This window comes from Castor canadensis, chromosome 7 (assembly GCF_047511655.1).
Source record: "Castor canadensis chromosome 7, mCasCan1.hap1v2, whole genome shotgun sequence".
Classification (NCBI taxonomy): Eukaryota; Metazoa; Chordata; class Mammalia; order Rodentia; family Castoridae; genus Castor; species Castor canadensis.
The window spans coordinates 42,958,509-42,975,249 of NC_133392.1; the positions used below are offsets into that span (position 1 = coordinate 42,958,509).

The 16,741-nt window shown below is 41.8% G+C and overlaps 1 protein-coding gene across 20 annotated transcripts in view; it reads left to right on the top strand.

Moving 5' to 3' along the window:
• The window catches only part of Sgms1 (sphingomyelin synthase 1), a 292,465-nt gene that overhangs the window by 199,954 nt on the left and 75,770 nt on the right, over nt 1–16,741 (top strand). The window contains exon 1 of one of the 20 annotated variants that reach the window (XM_020156755.2): nt 4,949–6,049. The exons of 18 other annotated variants lie outside the window; for them this stretch is intronic. The gene's annotated coding sequence lies outside the window, so the exon portion shown is untranslated. Of the gene's footprint in view, nt 1–4,948; nt 6,050–6,077; nt 6,488–16,741 lie in introns of those variants that run through there. One more of the 20 variants, XM_074078862.1, reaches the window with a different exon arrangement.

The following is a 16,741-nucleotide window of genomic DNA, read 5'->3' on the forward strand; positions in this document are numbered from 1 at the left end:
ATCCTAAATCCTTTGATTTCACAGATAACTTGTCAATTTTTGTTTCCTTTCATATAAATTGCTTAACATGCTGTTACAATAAAATTAAGCCCTTTGTCAGTTGATTGTTTTCTTTGTTTTATTTTCCCCCCTCAAGTTACTGGTTCTCTTTTCCCTTGATGTATGAAGTAGAGTTCATTATTGTTAATTGCAGTGCTCCTTTCCTTTGTCTTTTGATGGTATCTCAGGTGTTTAAGGCTCTGTCATAAGAGGACAAGTTTGTCTGGCCTTAGTAATACCTTACCTTAATTTGGATAATTTGGAGGTGGCTCTCATAATTTCAGGACACATGTGTCAAAGAGAACTAACTTACTTTAATGTTCCTAGTAACTAGTTCTGGCTTGAGTCCATGAAGTGAAATCAGGAGCTCACAGAGGTCTGTCTGAGTGGTGATTTGTGTGTTAAGACTCTGTGTAATTTCGCTGTTCCCCTTCCTTCATGACTGAATTCTGTCCCATTAGTTCTGACCACCTCTCCATTGATTCCAGAAGACACAGGCAGAGTAAGTCACTTTTAGACCATGGTCTTTCAGACTTTCTGACCAACATGCCTGGAAAGAAATGGTTGTCAGTCTCAGTCAGATAGAAGAGGCACCCAGACAGCTGTCAGGTTTTGTCAGAAATGGTCTACTTAGCTGTGGTGGGTTCATGGGTATTGATTTTTAATATTGTTTCATAACAAATAGGTAAATATATTTTTTCTATGTGTTAAATACCGCATAAACAAAAATATTTAAAAGTGTAAAACACAGTTAAGTCTGCTAAATGGGTCATTGTATTTATATCAGCAGATCTGAAAATTTGCCAAAAACAAGGGTTGGTCTGTTTTCTGATTTTCTCTTAAAACACTTTAAGATGAGCATTTTAATATAGGGCTAGTACTTTGTTAGGAAAAAAAATAGGGCGAAAGAAACTCTTAGTGAAAATACTGTTCACAAACCCCTGATTTTTAAGATGATTTTATGCAAGTACAAGTGTCAGAGTAGTATAAAGTTTACCTAGAAAGGTATTTTCTCTTAGGCAGCTATTTCCTCTCTTAGGAAATAGCTAGTGACTTATTCTCCACTTATTCCTTCTCTTTTTAGGTATTTACACAGAGTCTGAGACATCACCCTCAGTTTCCTCATCTGTAAGCCTGAGTATTAGACTCAGTAGTGTCAGCTTTGGGGTCAGACAGACATGGTTTTGAAGCTGGCTGTGACTTGGCTTAGCCATTGAACTTGGACACATATATCTTCCTTTACTCCAAGCTTCCTCATGGGTTCATTGTAGCTGTTAACACCTGCCTTGCAGTGCTGTGTATAGATTACATGTAAAATGATGTGTAAACAGAAGCCATTGGCATTACTAGGTACTCAGTGAATTAGACTCAGTAGTGTCAGCTTTGGGGTCAGACAGACATGGTTTTGAAGCTGGCTGTGACTTGGCTTAGCCATTGAACTTGGACACATATATCTTCCTTTACTCCAAGCTTCCTCATGGGTTCATTGTAGCTGTTAACACCTGCCTTGCAGTGCTGTGTATAGATTACATGTAAAATGATGTGTAAACAGAAGCCATTGGCATTACTAGGTACTCAGTGAATAAATTAAGTTGAGCTTGTTTTGTTTTCTTGTTCTGGGTAGAATTTCAAATACATTTTCCTTTAGGAACAAGGCTATGAATGAAGATTGGGTGCAGTATTAGAAATTTTATTGATGTTACATTTGAGATCAATCATGAGTTAAATAGGCTTTGAAGGACTGGGGAGAGAAGCCAGCCTGTGCACTACTAGAAACACATTGTCTCCACTCAAGTGTACTCCAAGTGCAAGGCAAGAAGAGTTCATTGACTTTAAACCTAGAAGTGAACTTTTAGAATGTAATTTAACCTGCCTTCTTCTGGGGAATTTCCTGCTTCCAATCCAGCAAGGTGATCCTAGGAATCTGGACCAAATTTAAAAAATCACAGCTATGAAAAGAGGAGTAGTCCCTCTTAGTAGCAGAGCTGAAAGTTAAGTAGAAGAAGGCAGATTTGAGGAATGGAGGACAAAGCCAACTTGTGGAAGTAAAGATGCCATCTTGTCCTCATAGAGTTTTTGTTGAATTGATCCTAAAGCCCAGCTAAGCTACCACTGTGGCTTTCCTGTTGTTGGTATTTTGAGTCAATATGTCCTACCTCGCTTTTGCCTGTGCTGCTTCAAGTGCTATTTCTGTCACCTGCAAGATAAAGAATGCTGACTAATACATTTGGTTGTTTATACTTGGAATATTTATCAGTGCCTTTGTCATGGGAAAATATAATAAATAGTTAATTGGGTAATAGGGCAGCTAATTTATGACACAGCTTTTTTGAGAACAGTGGTAGTGTTTATTCCTACCTACCATAAAAGCAGAAATGTATTAACACATTAATCAAAGGGTACAAGTGACTGTGGCTATGTGTGGTAATGACTCTCTATAGAAGCTTGCACTAATGCAAATGCCATACAACTTTTGGCTTTAGACCATTTAAACAAATGCATGTCTGTGATGGTTCTAGGAGTTATGAGTTGTCTTGAAGAATTTCCCTTTGCCACCTCTTAATTTATTATTAAAGTCATTTACTTGTTGGTAGGCAGGTAGGTATTTATGGTTCTAATACATACATTGAGAGAGATGATTATATGTAAGAGGAATTGGTATTCTGGCAAATTGTCAATTACATATGTATGTGTTCCTACTTGAAAGGACAATGGAATGACTCTTCAGTGGGGTAGTGTTTGGGGAACTGAGATTGAGCGTGACACACTGTTCTGTAAACTCCACTTCCTTTTAGGAAGTATTGAATTTGCTTTTCCAATAGTGTTCTGTATTGTTAGAACATGTCGCAAAGAGCAAAGAAACACATCTGCTGCTTGGGTTGTTTGCCAACTGGCTTGAACAACTATAATACTTGTTTATTCTTGGTATGTTAGTGAAGGTTTCCTTTTCTCCATTGTTGCTGTTATATAACATAAACATCGTTAGACAACAATGACTATTCAGAATCTGCTAAGCCTGTGGGTTACAAAGCCAGTGAAATATACCCTCTGCCTTCCATGGACTTTTTTTTATCTGGTGAGGGAGAAAGGGCAGAGATTTCCAAAAGAAAGAGGGCACTAAGACACTATATGTTTCAGTGTACATAGGCCTTGTGGGAGAGGAGAGGAGGAAAGAAGAGAGGAGAAGGTCCTCAGGGCTTGGGCCAGTGAGGGCATTCTAGGAGAAGGAAGGTTTGAGTGAGTCCTGAATGGGTGGGAGTTGCAGAGCTAGAGGTTGGATTCTGAATGACTGAACATGATGGCATTGGTTCTGTGGGTTGTCACTTTTCTTTTCCCCATAGCTGTATATTGAGAATCTTTGTGGTTTGCATTTTAATTTGAAACAACAAAAACATTGTAAAAACAACTATCCCTTTTCTTTTGTGAGAATGGTAATGGTGTGTGTCCCTATTGTTTCTGAAGCACAAAGATTGTAGGAAGCATCCTTTGAGGGTTTTAAGTTCTCATTGCAGCTGGTCACTTTCATGAGAACTTCCTTCTTCCAGGATGCAGCACCTACTCTAAATTTCAAGCTTGACTGGATCCTAAACAATCAGGACAAACGGTGTAGATCACTTCTCTTTCCTGTGAGTGCTGCCTTCCCTCCTCTGCCAGGTAGCTCAGAAGGTGGTGTTAAGAAGTTACTGAGTTGTGCTTATACACGTAAGTTTAATGTAGTCCTCTCAAAATAAGAGAACTGCTGCTCTAGGCATAACAGCCAACATATTACCAGTTTACTCAGTGTGATTAATTGCAATGTTTTTGTAAATAGAAAACCAGTGCTCTGAAAAATGCATATAACTTAAGTTAACGTTTGAGGAAAGTTGCCTATAAAGCAAATTGTTTTGTTTTTGATCTCTAGTTTAAAATTACAGTTGTTCAATTGATTGACAGAGGAAAGGTTTATGACATGATGGCATGCTGAACTTTGAGCATATGATGGTGATGATGTGTGGGGAGACATGGGGGAGGGGCCTGCCAGCTAGAACAGCAGCTGGGAGACATCCAACCTCAGTGACCCTAACGGGAGGGAATGAATGCCTAAACCAGGAATGGAAACTGGTACAGGTAAGAATGAAGCCTTCATGTTATACCTGTTGACCGTGGATTGTCAGAAGTGAGGTAGGGAGCGTAGATGGTTCCACAATTTAGCTTCAAGTTAAATCTTACTCTAGGAGAATGAGATTACCTTTCTGGGGAGTATGAGAGTCAAGAGAGATATGTCATCTTCATCATTGAGGAGACAGGCCCAGCTTCATATATTGGGTGTTTGTTCTAAGGATAAGCATTAGGCTACAGGCCTATCTTGCTTCTGCCATTTTTGACTAGTTATGTCTCCTAACTGGGAGAACTCTTAGAGGTCCTGGGAGAGAGATAAAGCAGTTCACCTGCCACTTACTGGCAGAGCTGGGACTGGCTCCTTGTGCAGTGTTCTTTCCCATTCTGCCTCCAAGAAAAGAACAGCATTTTAGGAAAGACTCTGATCTCACTTTCAGTGATCTCATTCTTCAGTCTTCAGCTGAAGAATATTTTGAAGAAACTTTGGCCTGTGGAACGACTGGGTCTGAAAAAATGTAGGGAAGTTAAACTCAAGAGATCTTCTCTAAAGCCAATGTAACTTAATCTCTTTTCTTCCCCTGTTAGAAACTCTCACTAGTAATCAACTCATTTCTTAAAAGGACCTCAGGAATTAGCAATTCCATAGTCACCTATACTTTGATAGTTCTCAATTAAGTTTTAAAAATACATATTTTTATTCTAAAATAATTTTTAGGATATAATAACCTAGATAGAATGTTTCTAAAAACACTCTTGTTTCTTAAAAAGTTTAATTATGGCCTAAATGAAATAACTACAAGTAAAAGCCTTTTTCTTTTAAAAAGGGATTTTTGCTAATAAGTTTTATTGCATAAGAATACCTTCGGGGGGGCGGGGACTGGACATGGCTCAAGTGGTAGAGAACTAGCAAAGGCGAAGCCCTGGATTCAATCCCCAGTACTGTGTGCCTCCCCCCCCCCAAAAAAATTCAAGAATCCCAAACCAAAAGCTGCTTAAATTTCTCATGACTTAATTAAGGGGTACAGATCAGCAATACCAAAGAACTGTTTTAGTATTTTAGCTTTGGAAATTTTAGCATAAAAGATATTTCAGCATAGAAGAATTTTTAAAATTATGGTCCAGCTTGTGTGCAGTTTAGGAGTTTGTGATTCAGGACTCAGGGGACAAGACTTGAAGCACTTTGCTGAATGCTTTGCATGTGTTATTAGATCTGATGCTCCGCCTGTCAAACTGGTAGATAGCTGGGCATTTTACCCACTCCTTGCAGATCTTTAACTGCCCAAGGTCACACGGTGCCAGAGGTCAGATCCCAGTCTACTTTGACACCAGATTCCATGGCTCTGGGTGTTTGCACCCAGAATCCCTGCCTGACTGGAGAACTTTTACTAGCAGAAGCGAACGGACATCCTCTGATTAACATATTAACAAGATTAATCCTTGCCTCATAAAAGTTTTAAAAGGGCAGCCTACCCCCTTCTAGAAGTTGCGCTGAACTTACAGGCTGCTAAAGATTGCTAAGACTGATACAAACCAAGAAAGTTCCGCCTTCGCAGACCGTGACCGTGCTTATTGGTTAGGATGGACGGGCTGACTCACTTCTTTTTTGCAATGGCCCAGGGCCACACCCTGCATTCCAAAAACCTTGTGCGCCGGCTGGCCACACCCACCGGCCTGGCTGGCTGCGGGACCGCTGCGTTTGGGCGCCTTGTCACGGGGCTGTAGATCCTAGAGGATCGAGCCCCGATCCCCGAGCTCCTCGGGCATCCGCCCGGTACAGCGCCGCGTGTTCCCGCGCCGCGTCCCCTGCGTGCCGGGCTGACCCCGGGGCGCGGCGCTGTGGCCCGCGGGCTGGGCCGGCCTGTCGCATCGCCTGCCCGCCGCACCGCACGCACCGCGTGGAGGAGAGGGGAGGGTAAGTGTGGCTCTTCCCGGGACGCCCGCCCACCGCAGCCCTCTTTCCATGGGAAGCCCTGGTGCCCTTCAGAAAAGGCAGGCACAGATCAGTGCCCTTTCCTTTCCCTCGCCAAGCGAGGTCCCGCTTTAAAAACTGGATGCGAAACTAGGCGTTAGTCACACCCGCGAGCGCGGAGTGCCATTGTTGAAGCGACAGTCAGGACATAGGTAGGGAATCAACAAGTCCTGTCAGGATCCTGTGCTGCCGACTGCTGTGACTTGAGAGTCCACCATCAGGGCTGATTTCAATTTGGGGTTGTCAGACTTTGCTAACCGAGGGTTGTGAGAGAGCGAGGTTGTGTTTACAGCCTGGTCACCAAGTTTCGGGAAATGCGCACATGTTCCCCGACTCCAGCCCGGTGCTGACTCCGGGCAGGTGGGCAGAGGACGGCGGCAGGTGAGTGAGCTTCCTCCCCGTCAGGCGCAGAAGGAAGCACGTGTTTCCATGTTGTGGGAGAGCAAGGTTGCTCTGCAGCTAGGCTATTTAGTGTGGCCAGGTGATTGCTGTTGTGGAAATAAATGCAGGCAGAAGAATGAATTCTCTCTCCCCCTCTCTCATCTCTCCTGCTTCTGCTGCGTGTAGTTGTTCCAAACTAGGAATCTGAGACCTAAATTCTGTTTCCTTGAAAGCTACAAATAATTATCATTGTACTTTTTAACACAATTTTGAGTTATCACTTTTCTTGGGGGAAGAGGGTGCTGGCGATCCAACCCAGGGATTCTCACATGCAAAGCACCTTGAGCTGTATCTCCAGTCCCTTGGGTTATCATTTTTAAATTTATGGAGAAACGTACCTGGTGAGCTTCTCTAGAAAGCCTGTTTTCACAAAATAAATTAGTAAGTGCACTTATATTGTGCAGGTAACTTTTTTTTGGTGTGTTTGGCTGTGCTGGGTATTGAACCCCAGGGCTTCTTGCATGCCCTGAACTACACCTCCAGCCACCAGGTAACTTACTTCCTTGCAATAGGTTGGGGAGGTGAGGGACAGTCATGGTGGGAATCACTGATGCAGGGTACTGGGAGGACAGGCTGAGAATATCATGGAGCATAAAGGATAATGGGAATTACTGTGATGAATGTGAATTATAACTTAATAAAGATATAGACTGATGCAGTCAGACAGGAGAGAGGGAGAGTGGAAGAACATTCTTTTTAGCTGACTCCTATAGAAATAAATCTCTTTTAAATACAATTATTAAAATTACTTGTTAGAAACTTTAATTACTCTATGAGCTCCAAGCTTTTTAAGCTTGTAGGCTAATTATTAAACTCAGTTGCTTTGAGTTTAACTGATCAACTGCCTCTGTGAAAAGTAACAACTTGGAATACTCTTTCAAGAGTATGTTATTTTTTCCATGTCACTCCAGTTGCTCCTGAAATAGTGTTAATTTTTCTGTGTGAAATGATTCTTGGTTTAAAGCAGATTTTTAAGTGATTTTAAGGTGGCTGGCAAAGCCCCCTCACATGGTGAGAATGGGAAAATATTTTATTAATCTCAAATGGCTAAATCTAGAGGAGTAATTCAGTTAGGATTGATTTTAGGTTCACCCAATAGTGTGACAAAGCTGAACATGTAGGGTCTTGTTTTATCAGGAACTGAGATGTTTTGCTTCCATTTTTCATTTAATTTCCATGGTAGCTAAGAGGTGGCGGTATTATCTCTGCTTTATAACTGAAGAAATAGCCTAAGCAAGGTTACATAACCTGCTTCAAATTTCACAGCTAATTAACTTAGTTTATGTTAGAAGTGAGTATTTCAGGTTTGTTATTTTTCCCATTTGGCTCCAATTGCTTCTAAAGTTGTGTTGATTTTTCTGCATGAAATGATCCAGAGGAGATTCTTGGGTTGAGGCAGATTTTTAAGTGATTTAAAAGGTCCCCATTGCCCCTGTGCCAAAATCTCAAAGTTCAAAGAATGATATATTTACTCAGAAAGAGTGTGGTTTTCAAATATTAACTGAGCAAGCCCTTCTCTTGGTGGGCCAGTCAGTACACCGGGCTGCCAAGCTTTGTTGATTTTACCCCACTTTTTCCCCGAAGCCCTTTGAGTTCTGAAGGTATTCTTCATGCTCCTCACAAAGTGCAACTCAGGCTTTCTTTACATGTGAAACCAAGAGCTACAGCTGAGGATTTCCACTGTTGATCCTCTGTGTATGCGGGCACACCTGCATTGTTTATATGCTAGCGAAATATTTTAACGTTTATGTTAACACTTAGGTTAGTGTTAAACCTGTTTAAGAATGGTGAGGTCATTCAGGCAGTGGTGACTCACACCTATAATCCTAACTACTTGGGAGGCTGAGATCCAGAGGTGTAGTTCAAGGCCAGTCTGGACAAAAAGGCCGGTGAGACCCCCATCTCTCCTAACAGCTGGGCGAAGTGGTGTGCATGTGTCATCTTAGCAGTGTGGGAGCCTGAGATCAGGAGGATCAAAGTTCGAGCCCAGCTTGGGCAAAAAATGTTTGTAAGACCCCATCTCAACAGAAAAAAGCTGGGCATGGTGGCATATCCCTGTCATTCTGGCCATAGCAGGAAGCCTAAAATAGGAGGATTGCACTCCAGTCCTACCTGGGCAAAAAGTGAAGCACTATCTCAAAAATAACCAGAGGAAAAAAGGGCCAGAGGCATGGCTCAAGTATTAGAGTGCCTGCTTAGCAAGTGTGAAGCCCTTCAACCTCCCAAAAATGGTGAGGTCATGAAAGGCACACTCTGAATGCTGAAGCTTTACTTCATAGGTGGGAAAGGCTCAGTGTGCCTTACCAGGAGTGGCCAGTTCTGATCGAGGCTGTTTGCCAGAGTACCTGTTAGCATGTCATGATTCAAGAGACCACTGCCACCTTCCTAGCAGACCATGAGCTCCAGCATCTATTCCAGGAATGGGCATTACTCACCCCTCCCTCCCTCCTTACACTCTCCATCTATGTGACACGGACACTCCTCCACCTTTCCAGTCTTGGTCACCTCCTTACATACCTCTTAAGTCCTACCTGCTTTAAGTGACTTGAGTTCCTGAGGATGTTGAAAGAACATGCCAGTGACTGGCGGCACAGCTCAGTGGTAGAGCAAGCACTTGCCTAGCATATGCAAGGCACTGGGTTCACTCCCCAGCACTGCAAAAACAGCCCAGAGGGAACTTGCCAGTCTGACGATAAAACCACCTGGTATAATCTTGGAAAAATCACAGGGTGGAGGAAGCATGCCAAAAGGTTCGATTTTCAGAAACCTAAGTTCTGAAAACCTTTAGATTTAGAGCTTAGGTTGTGTAGAAGAATTGTAAAGCACAGGTTTGAAAAGTTAGGTCAGGATCACTTAGAGGAAAAAAACTGAAGGCTGGGCAGGAGGAACATGAGTTCAAGGCCAGCCTGTACTGCATAGTATGGCTCTGTTTAAAAAAAAAAGGTAAAACCACATGTATCTAGCATACATATGTAAGGATCACTCGTATGTGCTTAACCTCATTTCTTTTCTGGCGGAGGTATTGGACAAGTCTATCAGTGCATTGCTATAGATACGACACACCATAGTAAAAAAAAAGTGTCTTACTGAAGACATTGTTTTTTTGTTTTGGTTTTGGTCTTTTGAGACAGGATCTCATTGTATAGCCCAGGCTGGCCTCTTAACTCACAATCCTCCCACCTTACTGTCCCCAGTGCAAACATGCACCACTATACCCTGTGCTATGTATGTTCATTACTTATGATGGAAAATGTGGGTTGGACAGTAGTGTAGATAAGTGGGTTTGTGTCTTATACCCAATGAGGGCTGCTCAGTACAATGATGTCAGACTTAAGCAAGGTGCCAGCAATGTGTCTTTTCAAGGGCACTTGATACGGCTGGGGAAAAACATATTTCTAGAGATTGAGTTCTTAGAACCAAGGAAGTGATATTTCCACAGGTGTTTTTTGAAGCACTGCAGATAGTGGTGTAAATGATGAACTACAGGAATAGACAGGGTGTTAGTGGAAAGGGGAGGGTAAATGAAGAGAATAAAGAAAGGTGAAAATGGTGGATGTATTTTCTACACATAAGCGAGTATGGAGCATTGTAACTGGTCAAAATCATTTAAGAAGGGGAGTAGAGAAGAGGGAGAATAATGGAGGGGATGAAGCAAACCGGGGTACATTGTATCACAACAAAACTCTCTGTACAACTATTATATACTAATACAAACACTTTAAAAAAACAATGCTGTAGCCAGACCTTGGACAATTCATTGGAACTCTGTGTGCCTCAGTTTTTCTTTATTCATAAAATGTAGATAAGAATACTTGCCTCAGGCCTGTTGAAGAGGTTGAAGGTTTGAATTAGAGAATCCATATGAAGGACTCACAGCAGTCTGATAGTAAATTGTGTCTTTCCTCATAGTCATTTGCTTTTGCTATGACTTTTGCTACTTTTACTCCTACTGCTTAAGGCAGTGCTGTGCACTTTGCACTGATGTCCACAATGGGGTGAGGAGGTTTTCCAGAAGGTCTTGCAGCTGTTTGGACAGTGGCTCGGAGGCCCCGGATGTGCTCCCCTTACTGGAAAAGCTGAGCCAGTACTCAACTTGTATTACCAGTGTGGTCAGACAGAGATGGTTGCATCCTGTGCGCTTTCTCCAGCTTTACACATGCTTTCTCTGCAGGAGCAGTGGCTTGCTGTAAGAGAAATCACCGAGACTTATGAGGGCTGGTGATAATGGGGATTGGAATCAATACCGTTTTCACTGGCATGATCTTGGGCAATTGGCTTGACTCAGTGGTTGTCCAATAAGTGCAGTTTTACCCTGTAGGGGCATTGGGCAATATTTGGACGTATTGTTCATTGTGATTCCTGGGGGTGGGTAGATATGCTACTGGCATTCAGTGGGTAGAGGCCAGGGATGCTGCTTCGTGATTTTTGATACTCAGGACAGTCCCTACAACAGAGAATTCTCCTGTCCAAAATGTCAGTAGTGCTTTGGTTGAAAATCCCTGGGTTAACAGTTCCATGTGTTTCTATTTGTGAAATTTGAGTATCTTTGCTTTAGCAAAGTAATTTTAAGCATAAGTAATTTTAAGAATGTGTTGAAGAAAGAGCTGTGTAGAGTTAGTATCTTCTGAAATGTGTAGGTGTGTAGCATGAATGTGTTTTCTCATTGGTAGCATGGTAAGATACCATTTGCTACATTCCCTGGAGGAATATATTACTGTGGCTTGGAAGTCAGATAAACCTATGCTTGAATCTCAACCCTCCCAGCTTACCTGTTGTGTGATCTGAGGCAAGTTTCTTGTGTGTGTGTGTGTGTGTTAGTTAGTTAGTTACTGGGGCTTGAACTCAGGCCCTACGCCTTGAGCCTGCCTCTCCACCAGCCCTTTTTTGTGATGGGTTTTTTGAAGATAGGGTCTCGAGAACTATATTCCCATGCTGGCTTCGAACTGAGATCCTCCTAATCTCTGCCTCGAAGTAGCTAGTGTTACAGGCATGAGCCACTGGCGCCCAGTGAGGCAAGTTTCTTTATCTATGAAAACCAAGTCTCTATTTTGTAGAATTTAGAGGAATAAGCTGGATATGTATGTGAATTATGTAGTATAGTCCTTGGGCACAATACTAAGTGATAACTATTGTTTCATACATTTGTATTTTGGGGGGTATTGGAATTGAGTGAGACTTGTTAAAATGTGAGATTTGGAAAAAGAATAGAGATCGGCTTTTCAGTCGTTAAAAGATAAAAAATTAAGGGTTCTTGCCTTCTCTTGGGAAGGGGATACAGTTTCAGGATACATAAATGCCTTGGGAGATGTTGCTTTGACCTCGTAGGGAAGAACTACAATAAGCACCTAGGGAAGGAGTGCTGAGGGAGGGAGGTGATTAAGTTGTGTGGAAAACTAGTCATCTACTTTATGTCAGTCTGGAACTCGTCAAGAAGGTAACTTTTGTGTTTGGGAATTGCTCCACTTTAAAAACTTCTCATATTTGTTCATAAGCAGTGGACTATCTTAATTAATTGATATATTTTCCAGTGCCTTAGATGTAAGCAACACACCCAGCCAACGAATGTGCAAAGGTGTCAGTTTTGTCATCTTGGTAATTTCCTGTACCTTCTCAGGCTCCCTCCTAAAAATAAAGCAAAGCTATCACATGATCACTCTTCTGGCACCTCCGCTTGTGAATCAGCTGTGGAACTAGGTGTCTGGAGATATCCACAAGCTCACCATCATCCACCCCCTTGCCATGGCAACCTGTAGCAGCATGTAACCTATCCACGAGAGCCTTTGGCAGTGTGTGCTTTTGCTTCAAGGGTGTGATGGTTGTGTGTGTGTGATGGAAGGTGGATGAGAATTCCACAGTGCTTGCAATCCACCTGCTGTCTGCTGGGCATAGAGAATTGGTTTGCAGTTCTTTTCATTTTCTCAGTAATGAGTTCTCTGACTTAGTAAATACTTCTTAATCATGTTGGAAAATGGAAGGTAGTGATTTTTAAAGAGAGTTCACTCTTAATTTTCTTTCTGAAGGCCCTACTGCATTTGAAATGAATTATGTAACCTTCGCATAAACATGTGAGCAAAGTAAGCACTAGTACCCTCTTTCTTGGCCGTTTCCCTCTGTGTGAGTACCTGAAAATCTTCCCTCTGGAGCAATGGGGAAAAGTCACAGCCCAAAGTCACAAGCTGCAGGGAACACTGCAGCTACAGCATAGATAGCATGCAGAGTGGGAATCAGAACACGTCTGAGACGCTTACTCCGCAGACTGTACCCTGCAAGTACAGGGAGGCCTTCTTTTAGTTAACTTTCCAGTTCACTTAACTCTCCTGATCAAATAGAAATAGAAGGTAATGTTCTACCTCTCATGACCTCACATTGCCCTGAAGGTGCTGGCTGAGCAGTATTGGCAAAACAAAAACAAAGCACTTAGTCTAACAAAGAATCCTGAAATGGTTAAACAGAATCACCTGCCTCTACAGGGTCAGAAGCCGAGTTTAATATTCAAGCCAACTGGAGTCAGATAAATAATAAACTAAAAGAAAGACTAGGCAAACTACCATTTTAGATGGTGCCTGTGACCACAGTTCTTAAGGCCTGGTAGATTTTTCCTTGTTAGGTATATCCTATCACTTTGGTTTCTCAGGTGTGGGTGAGACCATGTGCTGCTGAAAGTGTATGAAGGCTGCTCAGCTTATGTGTTTGCAAGGCCCTGGAGATCAGCTTCTGCAGTATTTGATACCAAAAATCTGAAGTTCTAGGCTGTGCTAAGTAAAGAAATCTGGGAAAAGCAGACTCTCAAAGAGACTGGATCACAGCACAGCTGTACAAAGTAAAGAGATTCAGTGACTTGCAGGGTAGTGTTATAACTTGGTTAAGGTCCTCACATGTTACTCAGAAAGGGAATTTACAAGGGAATTTAGAAAAACAGACTTTGGAGACTAGAGTTGGAGACCAAGTTGGAGAGGCCAGCCTGACCTGTCCATAGGTACCCTGCCTGACTGCAGTATGAACAGGTTTCTGCACAGATCTTTCTTATGGTGGGGCTGTCTGTGGACTTTTGAATTCACACTAAGTTCCAAATGTGACTTAAGAGTGTGTGCTTGCCCTCATCAGTGAGCCTACCTCAACCTCATCATGTATAATGTCAGGACAGGAAGCCACAAAAACGAATTTCCGCCTCATGCCCACTGTGCATCCTTTTGATTGTAATTTAGCCTCTGCGTGTAGCCTTGCTCTCAGGAGATACAGTAATCAGCAGATACCACATAGTCTACATTGTGGATTATGTTTCTCACAATAAAATATTACATTGGCATTTTTACTTTAGTGTCACCTTGAGTATGATTGGCATGAACCCCTTGCTGATGATCAGATTTACAAATTTGCATGGTTAAGGACCAGTCTTGAACTGTGGCAAGTCCACCAAGAGGATAGTGCCCTCCAAGGAGCAGCTGGCTTCCCCAGGGCTGCCTGTCTACCCTGTGAGTGCCATTTTCTATCTGAATTGCAACCCAAGAGTGTGATAACCATGGTAATACAGTTTTGTTTTTTTCAATCTAGAAAATGTTGAGAAAAGAAATGAGTATCACTGAGTGCTTACTCACACTGGAAATGTGGTGTTCTTTTCTGTGCGTGACTCATATAAACATCAGTAAAGCAAACTAGAGTGCATTGTTGTAGTTACAATCACAAGGTAAACTAATTCGTACTTAGCATGTCCTATAATTCTCGTTTAAGTTGCACAAATTACCAAACAGCTACAGAATCCCTGGTAAAAGCAATTCATAGCCAAAATGTTGCAGAATTTTTCAGTGTGGCTTTTTGTATTGCTAAAATTCTTAGAGATCTGTGAAGCACATTTTTGTTTGACTCTTAGGATCATAAGTTTTATATAGTTTCTTGAGCATTTTGGTCTGAGAAGCTGTGGTACTTTCTAAGTTCATATAAGACCATCCTTTTAATATTTTTGTGTTTCCACTAATAAACTGAAATGGCCTTGCACTTACCTACTGTTGATTGCAAATGAGTTTTGGACTGTTGGGTGGTTGGATAAGAGTCAATCTAGGGACCTGACAAAGCCACTTCCTTAGCATTTACTTTTGGAGCCAAATTCTCAGGAGAATTGGGAACTTAATTTATTTACCTTGATTGTGTTCATATAAACGTCAGAGCTATAAAAGTCAATGTTTGTGATTCCCAAACCAGTCATCAAAGGGAGTGCCTTTCACAGCTTCAGCAGAGCTAGAGCCTGGAGAGAGATGTCCTGTGAAAACCACATAAGACTCCAGGGAAATCCTCTTGGGAAAGGGGTATGGAATGGAGTAGGGCAGTTATTCCATAGGGACAAGCAGTGGATTATTCACCTGGGTTGAAGAAGAGAAAAAACAAAGGAGGCATTCTAAGGTCACCTCTTTCCTAATGGAGCATCTCCCCTGGAGATGGCTATGCCACTGTATAGCCACCAAAATTTCCTTCAAATGCCTTCATTCTTTGACTACCATTGTGTTCAGGTGAGTTTTCTTCTCTAAGAATGTGTTAACCTGGTTATCTAAGTTGTGTGCCCAAGTAGGATAGTAGGATAGGACTTGTTACATTTTAAAACTGTGACTAAAATGAAGACAATGATTAATGCACATTGCTTCTTTCCACAACCAGTCAATCCTTGCAAAGCGAAAATGACCACAAGCTACGTAAGGCCCTCCCCTTGATAGAGATGCTGTCCAGTGCAGTAGCTGCTGGTCACCTGCAGATATTTAAATTAAATTAAAAATCCCATTTGTTAGTTGCACTAGCCATATTTCAGGTGATCAGTACCACACGTGGCTAGTGGTTATTGTATTGGCATAACATGACCATCATCTCAGAAATTATATTAGACATCACTATGCTATACCCTGGCAGCTTCTTTTCTAAATGAGTTTTTCTATATATAAATAAAAATTGGGGATGATGATGCAGTAAAAAGTTCAGTGGTTAAGAAAATGTTGATTTGAATGTGAAATGTCACCTTGTATATTTGGGTCTTAATGCCAGTTGATGGGCTTTAAGGAAAATGATTGGATTCCAAGGGCTCTGACGTAATCAATGGATTAATCTCTTGATAGAGTCATAATATGGCATTATTGGGAGGTGGTAAAAAGTAGGGTCTGGGGCCTAGTTGGAGGAAGCAAGTTATTGAGTGCTTGCCTTGGAAAGATTTGTTTCTGCCTCTTTCTCCCCTGCTTCCTGGGTGCTATGAAGTGAACAGAAGCTGCTACACATTTCCACTGCAGGGCCAGAGTGACCATGAACTGAACCTGAAACATTGAACCAAAATAAATCTTCCTGCCTTTAAGTCATCTCTCTCGGGTATTTGTCACAGTGACGGTAAAAGTCTAACTAACAAAGATATCAAGTCATTGAATCCATTCTCAAGGAATTCCTATATCAATCAAAACACTTCAGGGTTTAACTCTGGCTCTTTAAGACCAAGCAAAGGTGTATTTTGGATTTCCTCAAGTTTATACTTTGATAAAATGGCTAGATGGCTTTCAAGAACAGACACAGCGAATCTCAGCATGTGTGTATGCAGCCATGATATCACAAATGACCAGCAAGGGCCTCTGCAGAGGGAAACACCACTTTTGTTTATAATAGAGGAAATTCAGTGAAGTTATTTCCCCAGGTGAGGATTATGGCAGGTAGCCAAACAGGACATACTGAAGAAATCAAGAGATTGAAAAAGCCAATATGCTTCGGGTAGGTTTGCCATTTCCCCCTGGAGGCATGCAGGGGAGTACTCTCCACCCTTGTTTCCATCCTTACTTTGTGATACATATCTTAGGAAATTGACAGAGGTTAGATAATTTAAGGCCAGGTAATGAAATCATTGCGCTTTCTTTTATTTATGCATTGCCGCAGGGCCTGACACATGAATGTTGGAGGTAAAGGGATTGTATCAGTTCCTACAGTTTGGAGGCAGAAATCATGTTATCAATAGTTTGAATAGGGAAAGTTTAATAGTAAAAATTATTAGCTATAACAAGGGTTTGGAGCAATGATAGACTGTCTAATGAGAAGTAAACAACACTCTGGAAATAGCAAATACATGGTTCTAAGGAGATGCTGTTGAGGACAGACCATGAATGTGAGGATGCATAGAGCTCTGAACTCCAAAATTACTCAAATTACCTATACCGTACATGCATTAGGTCTGAGATCTAT